General features: G+C 39.1%; 1 long non-coding RNA gene across 1 annotated transcript in view; it reads right to left on the reverse strand.

Annotated features, from left to right (window-relative positions):
• LOC150083033 (uncharacterized) overlaps positions 1–13,226 on the reverse strand; it is a 107,085-nt gene extending 93,859 nt beyond the window's left edge. The window contains exon 1 of the long non-coding RNA XR_016547161.1: positions 13,180–13,226. This is a non-coding gene — a long non-coding RNA (uncharacterized LOC150083033). The remainder of the gene's footprint in view (positions 1–13,179) is intronic.
• Positions 13,227–14,179: the final 953 nt, after the last annotated feature.

Genomic DNA, 14,179 nt, shown 5'->3' on the forward strand with positions numbered 1-14,179 from the left:
CCACAGTTGCTCTATGGGATTGATATCGGGGGGGGGGGGGGTTCGAAGGCCAATCGCTTTGTTGGAAGTCAGAACTGTGTTCCTCAAACCATTCCTGCACAACAAGTGCCCGATGGCTCGGCGCATTGTCATCTTGGAAGACACCATCGCCATTCGGGAAAAAGTGTAACATAGCGGGGTGTACACAGTCAGCAAGCAGTTGACGATAGCAGAGACCGCTGATACGTTGTTCCCCATGCACAAGGGGTCAAAGTTCCTGCCACTGAAACATGCCCCACACCATTCAACTGCGTCCACCGGTCTGCACTTTTGATACCATGCATGATGGATCAAGAGTCTCATGTTGTTGACGCCAAATCCGTACACGGCCATCCACGGTGTGGAATACATAACGTAACTCATCCGATCAGCACACCTTCTTCCAGTCTTCTAACGTCCAACTTGCATGCTCTTTGCACCAGGCGAGTGTTTTACAGCGATGAACCTTGGTTAGGAGAGGATGCCACAGGGGTTGTCTGCTGGTAAAGCTCATATATACGCCTGATGTCAGATATTGTTCCGGATTGGCCCATGTCGTATTGGGTAGTCAACTCTTCAACAGTGCTGCGCCTGTTCGAGTCATCGGACCCGTCTTGATGTTTTTGGCCATATGTATCCCCAAGAGCCTTGAAGAAATTAGTTTTTGTAATCAAAAATTCAATTATTTCGACTTGGACATTAATATTGATAATGGATGGAAGTCTCCTCAACAATTAATCAGAGGCCTCCGTAGCCGAGTGGGCGTTCAATGGCACTCGCTCTTTGAATAGGCCGGGATTCAAGCACCTGACTGCTAAATACTATCAATCCGCATTAGACGAGCGTGGCAAATTATAGTCCATTTCCCTCAACACGAATCGTTGAGGAAGCTTCCATCCTGCAGTGGATGGAAGCCTCCTCCACTTAATGGCTACAGTTAACTTACTGATGATGGATACGTAATTATTAACCTTTCTAATAAACCTAATGCCGTTAATTTTTATGCGGTTAAATTTACACATTGAGTATCCAATATAATTCAAAAAGTGTTCATTCCAAAATCGTTCTTTCTCAATGCATCAGGATTGCTAATTCGAAATGATTCCAACATTTCTATTAATGGCAATATTATACGTATATTCGGGTCTGGAATGAATAGATAATAATCAATAAATTATGCATATAATCATGTCATTTGGACATTTTTATGAATTTAATCTGTTTGGCTAAATAAGACAAACAGATAGTGACTTTTGGGACACCCTGTATTTGCCTTTATTCTGTTAAGCTTTTATATTTCTAGCTCGGCAGGTTATTAAGTTAATTTCTCTCACCCCACCTCATTTTCTGGGTCTGTACATTCTCTATATATTATACGCCTGGTCAGTGCGGTGTCTTACACCGTGGAAAGTCTGTACCTTAAATGCAGAATGCTTGTACATGAATACAAATCGCTGTACCCTTGATTACTTTGGTGTGCGTGTGTGTGTATATACACACACACACGCGCTCTTATTCTTTCGTAACTGAATCCAAATCTCAGAACTTCATACTCTCAGAACTTCAACCAAAGTGCTTTCTATATTTCCTTTATTTTTTACTTCTCTATATTCTTCTTTTTATTTCTCGTGAACTATTAGGTTTTATGAACGCGTAGCTTGAGATCTGTATGGTCTTAGTCGTTCGTGTTCTTGATATTTCCACTACATTTTCTTCTAGTTTTGGTTTTGTTTTGCCTTAATCGGTTGAGTTTTTTCACTATTTTGTTTGTACATTTTGCTTTTGATCCTCCGAATTTCAAATTCATTACTTTTTATTTTTTAATTCTTTCTGAATTCACCAATTTTATTTTATTTTACGGCATCTGCAATTCATGCAGTTCTGGTGGATAACTCTAGATAACGACACCAGGGTTGTGAATTATACGAAAATATTTATCTATTTTATATTTTTATACCGTGTCTTTACTCTCTTTTCTATATATATATATATATATATATATATATATAAAACAATTGAGCTCCTACAGCAATGGCTCATAAGGAGGAGAGTTCGTTGATCAAGGTCTTGGAAACACCGATACTCGTCCCATGGTTAAAGTCCACGATAAAAAAACACTAGGGCCACCAGTTTTTCATCAGCACATGCGTAATATGTCCATAAGAAACTGACCATCACAGAGCATTCAAAGGCTTGGTGGAATCGAAAAGTCTCTGAAAGTTTCCACATGAAACAACTCTGCACAGAAGGTGGAAAAACATCGGGCCATCCTCAAAGAGAACTGCCATCTCCCAAACTAAGGCGTTTTTTATTAACAACAAAAGGGATAAAACTTCATCTACAGCCACCATAAATAAAGGGAGGCCCTTTCACAGAAGCCAGCCAAAGGACGCTATTGAATCGCTCAATCATAGCAGTTGGCTCGACTATATAACTAGTGCTCGACAACATTAAGAGAACAAAATGTTTTTCATAAATATTTTCTTGTGAACAGTGTGCCGAATGGGAATATTTGATATAATAGGCATCCTAGCATGCGAATTCTGAGTATCCAATAGAAATCGATCTACCACCTTACAGAGCCGCACATTATGCAAATTATTCATGCCTATAAAAATACAATTGCGACCACATCACTTCATTCCCGTTTTTTTGGCTTGCTGAGATGGCGGGCCGTTATATGACTTGAAGCCGGGCAGTCGCAGGTGGCACGTTAACTTAATGTGTCACGCAGTGTCGTCCCGGTACTATGGAAGCAGTTTCAGGAGAGAAAAACCATTACAAGAAGAGCTGGCCAAGGTCGCCCAACGTTACGTCAACCAGAACAGACCGCTATCCGTTCTGGACAGCAAGACGGAACCCTACGATGTCCTTTCAACAACTTGAAGTTGCTGCGGCCACAGGTGAAAACATTTCCAACCGGAATGTGTTAGGAAAGCATAATTGAAGGGAACTCTACGCGAGGAAGCCAGTGGTTTGCATCCCATTAACTCCAAACCACCGCAAAGCTCGTCGAAACTGGTGCCACAAACATGCGACTTGTAACTCATAAATGGGATACATTCTGTTCTCTACTGAATCCAATTTTAGCTTAAAAACAGACTAGACATTATTTCATCTGGAGACAACGAGGAATGGGGTACCATCTCTCGAACATCAGAGAAAGGGTCACACGGTGGAAGCATGATTCTTATGTGGAGCGAAATAATGATCAACGGCCACACTCCTCTTCGTGTTTTTCATAGGGGTACCATACTACGCTACTACGCAGAGGTACTGAGAACAGATCCGCGAACCCTATGTGCAAATTTTTAACGGCCCAGAATTTCTTTTCATGCACGACAACGCCACTGCACATAGAACTCAAGTGGTGGAGGAACATCTTGAAACTGAAGATATCTAACGACTGGCTTGGCCAGAATGATTATCAGACTTAATTCGATCAAAGATGTGTGGGACTCCCTTGAGCGTCTCATTGCACACCAACAGCCAACTCCTCGGTCACTTGGTGAGCTAAGGTCTGCGCTGATAGAAGAATGGGATTTGTTGCCACAAAACCTAACAGATTCCCTTATAGCGAGAACAGTTCGCCCGTTTAGCCGTTGGAGAGGATCATACGCCCCACCGACACCTTATGAAATCAAGGCGGCAGTTGAAGTTCTCCCTCTTCTTCATAAATATCTCATTTACTATACCGTAATATTACGCTGCCAGTTAGTACTGTCCACTTCAACTGCAATCCGTTCAGGAATTAAAATCACACCGGTCCTACCTGTATGCAGTTTATAAACACAATAAGCGTCATCAGCATCACATCCCTTATAAGAGACACTACATCACCATTTGGAAGATTCATCCCAATTCAAATTATAAAGCAACAATCCTATTCAACTGACTCTAAGCTAAAGAACAGATAGGCATGACCAGTAAACAATTGAAGAACATTAACTGTTTAAAAGTATTTTCTATTATAATCACTAAAGAAACATCAAATTCAAAATAGAAAATGTCACCACAAGTAGACTTTCACTTTCTGAATCAAAACCGTATATTTATTTTCATCTGTAACAGCATTTTACTATCAAAATTACCATTTAGAAAACGAGCTAAGATTCTTATCTGAACGTGTATTGAAGCGCATATTCTGTAAGTCCCTCACTTGCTTCTGGTACATTCTAATTATTCTATTGAGACACGAAATTTTCGTGCCGTAGTAGAGCTAGTCTGTATTAAAAAAAAAGAGTGAACAGTATTTTATTACTCAAGTAAACAAGCAACTATAGAATATGCACAATTTAGAGACGGATATATCGATGCCCCATGGCCTCAGTTTCCAATGCGGCAAATTCATCCCAGATGCGTATAAAACTTCATGTTTGATTTTTTTCTCTCCAAAATTCAAACAACCAAGTACGCGTGTCCACACACACAGTACCAAAACAACTCCAAACAAAGGAACCTTCAAAAATTGACTGCCTTAAAGAACTTTAACCATAAATAGAGTACATAAAAATTAAGCATTAGTGCATAATGCTTTTCATCATCGCTGCCATTTATCTTCTGTCCTGGACTATAAATTGCTCATTTTAATATCAATAAGTTTCTGGTGGGTTCATTTTCTAGCTTTGGACATACACTAAAATACCTAAGTTTGTCCAAGTGGACAGTGCGCTGGTTGAAGGTTGCTATCGTGTTTCTCTAAATTTTAACCTGTTTAACAAACAAAATTAATCTACTTAGACGTATCGTATGAAATGCGTTATTTAAAGCAAAAGGATCATTTCTTCATTCTAATTTAACAAGCCCTTTCTTGACTCGAGGTGATATCATTTCCAATTACCTACCTCGTTATATGGCCTAACAAAACATCAAATTATACGGATTAAAAAACATGGGTGTGTTTGACGAAGGGTAGAACCCTCTGTACTTGAGAATCACAACACCTGTAATAATTGCATTTATATGCAGGTGAATAAAATGTTTTTATAGCTGCTCCTGGGTCAAGGGTGCGGGCTTTCCAGTATCCTTGTTTTCGAGGTTGTCTGTTTTCCACATCACGAATATTATTCTCAAGAATCCAATTCGTTCACACCCTTACCTTGGGTAGCTGAATGTGTAAATTACCTGAAGGAAACAGATTCTGGAGCAGCAGAGATTAATACTTGGGCTGGCATCTATATATTTCATTTAGTGCAGATGTGGTTGAGGTGGGGATAGAAAGGCACGATAATATCCGATTATTTTCATACACAACTAAGTACTCGACACAAAACGAATTCTTCGCTTGTTTATTCGTCACTTCAGCTTCATCCATAATTGCAATACATAAAAAGTGACTTAAATAAATTACTTTTTCGTCGGTGCTTCCATGGGATATCCACAAAGCTATTATCAGGAATCACGTTAAACCTTTTTGTTCATTATTATTGTTAAAATGAAATAATACAGATATTACATTGATATTCAAGATTCTAAATCATAAAAGTAGCAAAATAAATTAAAACACACCACAGTCTTGGTATAAAATTGAGCGAGAAACTTATAGTAAATAAAATATATATATTTCTTGTTTATACTTTAGTTTGATTTCTATTTTACTGACGTAAAAGCCACTGAGGCTGTAGTGCGCCACGACCACGCGTAAAAAGTATAAAAGAAGAAAGGTTTTAACTTTTTAGAAAGGTTACCGAGTCAAAAATATATACAAATATGAAATACGATAAAAAGCGGTATACAGGGACTAATAATAAATACTCTCAAATGATGCGCACATAGGAGAGTCATCAGCCTCTCATGGTCCCATCCTGTAAGACAGAGGCTAAAATAGGTCTTTTAAAATGTCAAATCTGTAAGTTGTATGAAACGCATTTTCCATATCAAAAAACAGACATCGCATATTCCCTTTTAGGAAAGGTGGATGTTTCCAACAATATTTTCGTGATGTACACACTGCATCGTTGAGGCAGTTGACTGCCTGTAATGATGAAAACTCTGTCAAGTGCCGAAAGGCATTCCAGTCAGCCTGAACAATCTTCCACCTCGGTAACCTAAAGAAAAGACACGATCTCCCACTAATTAGAGTGGTTACCACAGGGAAGTAATCACTTCCATACGGGTTCTTATCCACCTCCCAAATAAGTGAAGGGAAGAGAGAAGGGCATCCATGAGAGATCAATGGCAAAAACATACGGGTAGGCATGTAGAATAAGGTGTTAGTTTTCACTTTTAGAAGAGAGGTTACTATCAATCATAAAGCACTTCGTTTATAGCACATGCTCTATGACACGTCCCCTTCCTCTGTCAGCACTTCCCTACAGGGTGGTATGCCCACTGACATCCTCAAATAGGAGAGGGGATGGCAATTGCAAAATAAGATCATCAAGGTATGTCTGAAGGATAGCAGTCTCAGGAGGCAAATAAAGGCAATAGATGTTTATTTAAAACCTAACCGGAAAGCAGATTGCTACCTCTTCTAAGTTGGTGGTAAGAGGTATAGTTTTAAATTCAGTCTGGTTGCCCACAAGGATAGCAAATGCTCCATGGGCAGGTTCATCTCCAGTTCTATTCTTACGTGGATTGCAATATTATGCAAGGAAGGGTTTATTTGCCTTAAGATACATCTCCTGTAAGCAAAAGCAAACTTATTCATGCTTTTTTTTTTTCAGGAGAGCTTTTATGTAGTCAGTATCGCTTCAGAATCCACAAGAATTCCACTGTAGGATTAAGCCATTATCTGGGCTTGGTAGATCTGTCGGTTAGATTTCCAAATTGCTGAGGGCTTCTTTTTCTCAACCTTCGATTTATCTTTCTTTCTGTTTTGGAGAAGTCTGTCGCCTCCTCCTCTATATCCATTTGTTTTTGTGGTTGAGATGGGAAAGGTTTTGACTGCGTTTCCTTCTCACTCACTTTTTTTTTCAGAGATTGTAGTAAAGGAGGAAAGATATAGGTGTGGCAACTGATTGGCCTTTTTCAGTTGGTTTCAGCGAACTCAGTAAATGGCGGGCAAGAGAAGTAAATGATACTGACGGTGGTATGGCCATCTGTTTATTTTCTGATGGTACACTTCCCAGAAACTTTCTGACGTATGAGGGCTTGCCACTATTTACGGGTCAGATGCGCTTTCTGTTCTCTTGATAAGAAGTTGAGCTCTGTCTTCAATTTTTGAATATCTTTTAACTTCCTTCCACAACTGGCATGCTCAAAAGTATGCCAGTTGTGGAAGGAAGAAAGTGGCATGCTCAAAAGTTGCTCTCCTGGTAAATTTGTACAAATTGGCTTTGAAGCTGGAGATTCCTTGTTCACGTAGTGTTTAGTACCACATCGAGCATAGGCTGGGATGCCACGACAGGGGATTTACTTGACTAGGCTTCTGAGATGTAATCCCAATTATTGTGTTCATTAGTTTCATCATCCTATCCTAAAGGCCGATTATACGATTAAGACCAATTCCCAATCCACTTACGAGAACTACCGAAAGTAGATTGGGAATTAGCAAATCTTCATTATGTGGTAGCAGAACAATACAGGATGGTATATGCTGGGTTTCACTACATCTTTTTCGATCTGCATGCTTTTTAAATATTGATATATCCACAATACGTAAGCAGCAATCGTCATGACCATTTGGAGCTCTTTCTTTCTCCGTATTCAGAGTAAAGCAATAAAAAAAGAGATGCGCTTACGAGCATCATGAAACTATCCCTCTAATGTTGACCTGCACTACCACAACAGAAATGAGTTGCCCACAACCGTGTCTTGGTCATTCATAAGCATCCCAGGCATTGCATTGCAAAATCTGGTGTCACAAATGATATTACCTTTCATCTGCTCTGCCTTACACATCCACAAAGAGAACTTATACCTTCCTTTCGTAGCCTAAAAGCCCTGTAACAAAAAACCAACTTACAAAGCTCTGTAAAATCCAACTTTTACAATCCGGAGTTCTTTAAAATCAGGTATATTTTACCAAAAAATGGACATTTTGTTTTTAAGAATCTATGAAAAGTAGATGACATTTCTCCCTTTATAAGATGCGTGCAGGAGTATCAAACTTTCATCTATTCTTTTTAAATTATCGATATAATCGAGACGTCATAATCAATTATTTCGATTACACTCATATCATTCGAATAATCAGTATTTATTACTACAAATCATTAGATACGTCCATCTACTACTTTTGCAACCAGTAGGATATAAAATTACATAGATATTGCAGTGGTCTTACACATAATATAGGAATTGCGATCTTTTTATCTACTTACAGCGCAATGGTCTTAATTCTCACAGCAGAAAGAAACTTGCCTTTCAAACAAATCACCTCGCCCCCAAATGTTAATTGGCCATCGTTTAAAAGTTGAGACGCTACTATGTCAGCCTGTTTCAGGCCTAACTGGTCCCTCGTGAAACGAAGTGAGCTCTGTTCACAACACTCAGACAAATTCCAATAAGTTCTTCGATGGAAGCCGCTATGCGATATACGAAATCAGGGCGTCAGAGTTGGTAATATACCTGAAACTATCTTTCGTTTTCGAGCATTGTCACTATAGGCCACTTTATATTTAATGACTGGCCGGTTAGTCCTAAAACAGGCTAATAGAGCGGTGTCTCATCTTTTAAACAAATGGCCGATTAATCTTTTTGCGAGGTCATATGTTTGGAAGTAAAGAAATACCAGGGAAACTCGCTGCAAAGGCAAGGTTTTGTTCTGTGAGGATTAACACCACCACATTATCTTTGCAGTTTAAATCCTGCTGGCCGCAAACAAATGAAAGAACTAGATATTCATCCATACCTCTTCTAAATACCTCTTCCTCCGAGGCCATATAGCTTTACTCATATTAAACCTTTGCACTCTCTCTCTCTCTCTCTATCTCTCTCTCTCTCTCTCTCTCTCTTTCAGTAAAGTTGGTAATTTAACATAATTCTGTATCCTCCAAGCGTTGTATGACCAGTCGCACTGCTGGTCATACAACGCTTGTTTGACGTGACAAGTTGGATATCACTTTAGAATAGTTGAGAGCGAAAAGAGACAGAACAAGCCCCGTGGGTATTTATCAATGAATTATGACCACCTATCTATAACGTGTTTGGCCACCGTTCGGCCAAAGACGTTATAGATAGGCATTAACTCTACTAGATGTCTAAAGACGTCCTTAGGGATCTGCTGTCTACAAGGCTTTCCACAGTGTCGGGATAGATGACGGTTCCTTGTCCATACACCTCACTTTACGTTCCAAAACATCCAACAGGTGCTCAATTAGATTGAGATCAGGCGATTTTGTAGGCCAATCAAGATCGGTTATATCTTCACAGCGTTCCTCGAAACACAGGATGGTCCTGATGACACAGCTCATTATCGTCTTGGAAGATTCTGTCCGGGGAAAAATGAAACATCGCAGGGTGCAAATGATCTCTTACGAGTTGCCTAGACCTCACCAGTGAAACGTTGGCCCATACGTACCCATTATTAGTTCTTACCAGCTAAACATGTCCCGCCTTAAACAACCACCGCCACTTGCCTGGATGATTGGCACCTTGCGCAATAGGTCATGAACTCGTGTTGCTTGCCCAGCACACGAAGGCATCCGTCGGCGTGTTACACCAGGTATTTGGACTCATCTACCGGCGCACTCGTTTCCATTCCAACATTGTTCAGCCAGCATGTTGTTGACCACAGCGTTCGCCGTTGACGATGATCAGCACTGAGGGGAGAGTGTCTCTTGGTCGTCCGCTGTGAAATCCCATTCATCTGGGTGTACGAAGCATCATCATTTCAGATACTGTTCTTGCATTTCTCATACTGTATTGCGATGTCAACTGTTGCACAGTGACCTACCGTTGAGCCCGTACAACGCTCTGCACCCTTCGCTCACCGCTAACACCCACCTTGCTGTTGTTATTGTAGTAAAGTTTTAGGAGCATCAGGGATTACGGCCATATTGCTCCGTGTATAATGTCTATAAATTTCATGTGTTCTGAGTTCGATTTTCTGTTTGCTGGACGATAATGCAGAGTTTCTGGGAGAAAAACCATCTAATCCATGAAAAACCATCTAAACCGCTCCTGAAACCATCTAATCCAGCCACATTGTGGAAAAAGGCCCATAAAATTTTTCGCGTCATTGAAGGGACTGGAAATCAGGTCTTTTTCCACCCGGTGTGGAGGGCATTCACCTTTCATAATCCTTTATAGTTATGTTGGCGGGATGTAGTTTTATACACCTTAACCACAGCAGGCCATGAGCAACCGAAAAGATATGCAGTTTCCGATATATGGAAGCCCCTGACGCACGATCTCCCACAATAATGATCTTATGAAACTCCGTGATGTCTTTACTATGTTAAATAACTGCTACGCTATCACTTTGACTTGAACCGATGCAAATTACCACTGCTCTAGAGTATGAAACTCTTCAGGTTTTTATTCTGCTAGCTATGTGGCAGAGTCCATTATGGATGGGTGGTTATAATGCGCCAAGTCCAGTTTATAACTTTAAAAAGTGGATAAGAATGCGACAATTAAAATAAATTATTATAAAAAAAAAGTCACGGAAAGCTAAAGGATGAGTAAATGAACTGGTAAAAGTTCGTCATTTGCAAAATCAACAGGCATATTGTAATTGTCAATCAAAATTTGCATGAGTGTTGAGGGCATCGGAATAATTACGGTCCAGATTCCAATGGAGATGTAACGTGTTATTTATTCTACACAAAACAGAGTGAGAATTATTAAGTACCTTGCAAAGATTGCGAAGGACTCGTGTAAACAATATACTACACTTTATTTTTAATATTGCAAATAGTTCAATATGCTCCATTCACGCCAGAAAATTCTGCTGCGTATTGTCTGCAGTAAAAACAGTACGTTCAAATAGTAAACTGATGAGATATAATACTCTCAGGAAAGATCGCTATGGAACCTAATAAAGAGTCAGACTTCGAACCACCTTTATAGTTCAATAAGAAACGCAAAACTGAGTTCGATGTGCAACACGCAATTGCAGGTAAACTGACAGTAGTGTAATGTCTTATACTCACTGCTTAATAGAAAAATCACAAGCTGTAAAGCGGACATCGCACGATGGAAGAGAATGCATAAGAGAGTGGGGCATGGTCAACTGCCCATGAGACTCACTAAAGAAAATATGGGGCTAAACGACCATTTTACAGGGGGGGGGGGGGGAATGATAGTCTTGTAGGATTACCATCAATTTAAGGACCATATCCATGCTTGAATTACTCTGTCAAATAAAATCTTTTAATAAAGAGACGAGGATGTCCCTTTCCCCTTAGTCCAAACTTATGAAGGTCTTCATTCATTCTCCTGGCCGTATCATGATTTTACAATATCAAAATGACCGCTATTAAGTGTTCTGATTTTACATTACGAATACTCGCTTCAAACCTAACTAAATGGCCTAATGTGGACCTTCCCCGTGAAATAGAGTGTTGTGGTGGTAGGAGGGGGGGGGTAATCGCTTCCAAATACTGTATCAACCTAACATTCTCAGATTGTTTTAGCTTCTCCAAACCAGAAAATACGCCAAAAGTCACGAAAATTTCCCTTCAAGAAATATTCGATTGTAAAAATATAAGCGTTCCGTTAAGAAGCCTTTTGGCATGTCATAGCGGATGTCTGTCTGGCCCTAATGCACTGATCATGCTCTGTGACCAGTGCACTAAACTAGAGAGAGAAAGTGGGTAAGTACGTTTTGCTTCTAACTTTTATTTTAAGATTTTCTGCAGGATTGAAATTCTTATCGATATCTGGGCAGAAGTCTCTCTTTCAAGGCATCAACAACTGCAACTGGTTCTGCAACAGTAAAGCCACAACGTTCTAGTTCCGGTGAAGGATATAAAATATATTTTCCTTTCATTCTTCGTATTTTATTCCAAACGGCTTTGGGGCTGGTTAAGGGATGAAGCAAAGCGTAATCCACGAATTCTTCCGAATCTTGCGTTTCATATATCGTGCTTGAGCTCCGTCCATTTGAAAGCCCCCCCCCCCCAATGCTTTATATTGTGCTTTCTTAGCTTTCACGCACTCAGAGTCCACTACAGTCTTGGATAAGACTGAAATTATGTGCAGACGTTTGTGGAATTGTACTCCTCGCTTCCTGGAGTATACGCTTAAAATATAATCCAGGTGTTAGTTAATGACGAGTGCCACTGGGCCATTAACTAAAACTTGCCTGACTGCGAACACCACGAAGTGTGTACTCAGTTTGTTGGTGTTTCAGTCAGCTTGCTCAAAATTCCTCGCTTTTATATACCAAAATGATAATAATCAGAAGAGGAAAATAGACAAATAAGTGGCAGTATGTGTAGGTGTTGATCCCTTCGTTTCAGGAAAGTTCTTAGGGTCAAGTTGACTTGGCGCATTATGACCCTAGCTGCCAATGCGCCATTAAAAACTAAATCAATCAATCAATCAATCTTAGGGTCAAGCATGCGCTCAATGAACAAAGATTTTGCCACATGAATGAAAAGATGGGATTCTTATAGAGATTTGAATGCTGAATCCAAATCTACTATAGGTTATTCTTTAGAATATGCTACTGCATCCCATGGATCTTCTTCGACATCAAATGATCGGCAGGTCTAGCTGCACCAAATCAATCTGTGGGCGCAGCTTGATCCCAATCAGCTGTCGCGAAAATCTATGGTATGCAGCACCATATTCGAAAGTTTAACCCTACTATCGTTTTCTTTTGAAACATGCAGTTTAAATTAAAAAAACATTTTATTTAATATAATCCATAATCGCGATAGAGATTATCCATTCGATAGAAGGCAGCATTAATACCAGAGATAAATGAAGTGGAAGCTACGCTCTATTCAGTATGAACGATTTAAAGCATATTAAAATCTGTTGATAAATAATTATTTGTTAATTGCTGTTTTCCATTGTATTGTTAGTAATAAAACATCGGTGTTTAGTAAATCAAGGGTTTAATGGATAGAAATTTATAGGTTACAGAAATAAAGACTAAAAATTTTATTCATAAAATAAAAATTGAAGTGCTCAAGATCCGATAAAAAAATATTCCGCGTAGAAATAATTTAATATTAAATTGTAATATTTTTTATCAGAAAAGATACTGCTAAAAGATAACACTACATAATATTTCAAATTAATCCAACATCTCAAATATCCTACCTGCATTACTTAATCCAAAGACAACTGTTTGCCATTTCCACATTTTGAATTGATAACAAGACATCGTAAACTAAAAACTTACTTTTATATACCCACAAGGATTGGTGGTGGGTGTGAGGATAAATTAAGATTATGAAACAACTTCACTACGTAGTGGTTTAATTCAAGGACAAGCAGAGATCATTTTTAATATTTTTATTACCACTCCTTTTGTCTTGTTAAACGATAAAGATCTACTGTCCGCAGCACAAATGCCAAAAACAGGATCCAGGCTTTCATTTGGTTATACCAATGAAGTTTTATTTTTTTAATTTTTTTTCCCGAAGATAAACGCTTCATATCGTCTAATTCATTATCATAAATGGGGGAATGAAGAAAGGGGAAAAAAAGCAGCGGAATACAATCAAGAAGAGAATCTATTGCATTACAATCTTTAATATTGAAATGAAATGACAATTACTCGCCTAATATTATAGACATTTTAAGAGAACCATAAAAATAATAATATAAATAAATAATTATCGCCTCAATTGTAAACAAATGGAATGAATATATTTAAGACCATTCAAACTTTCCCAACTTGAGGGACTTACGGCACTATCATATACTTACAGCAACTGGATTGAAAATGGTACGACTGTACAATTAGGGAGGGGGGGGATGTCATATAAGAACTACCCGAGAATGAGAATTACCTCATCTGCCCATCCGGAAAGTTTAAATGATCCGTTTGCTGGACGGATTTTTCGTCCAGCAAAGCCTGTTTTGCTGGATGAAAATTCTTTCCTTCCGATTTAAATCAACCCTGAAATCAGGGAGGGTGGCCTGACTGTTCCTTAAAAACTGTGAACATTTAAATGGAAGAGTATGATAGCAAAAATGGTTCCTAGGAGCAATAACTAAAGGTTAATGGCGTTTGTTCTATGGATTTCTAAACTAAGAAGCCAATCAACTACACGAACAACACACGTAGCGCAAGAACACTACGATACCAACACTG

Source organism: Mastigoproctus giganteus, chromosome 7 (assembly GCF_048544385.1).
Source record: "Mastigoproctus giganteus isolate SK-2022 chromosome 7, ASM4854438v1, whole genome shotgun sequence".
Taxonomy (NCBI): Eukaryota; Metazoa; Arthropoda; class Arachnida; order Uropygi; family Thelyphonidae; genus Mastigoproctus; species Mastigoproctus giganteus.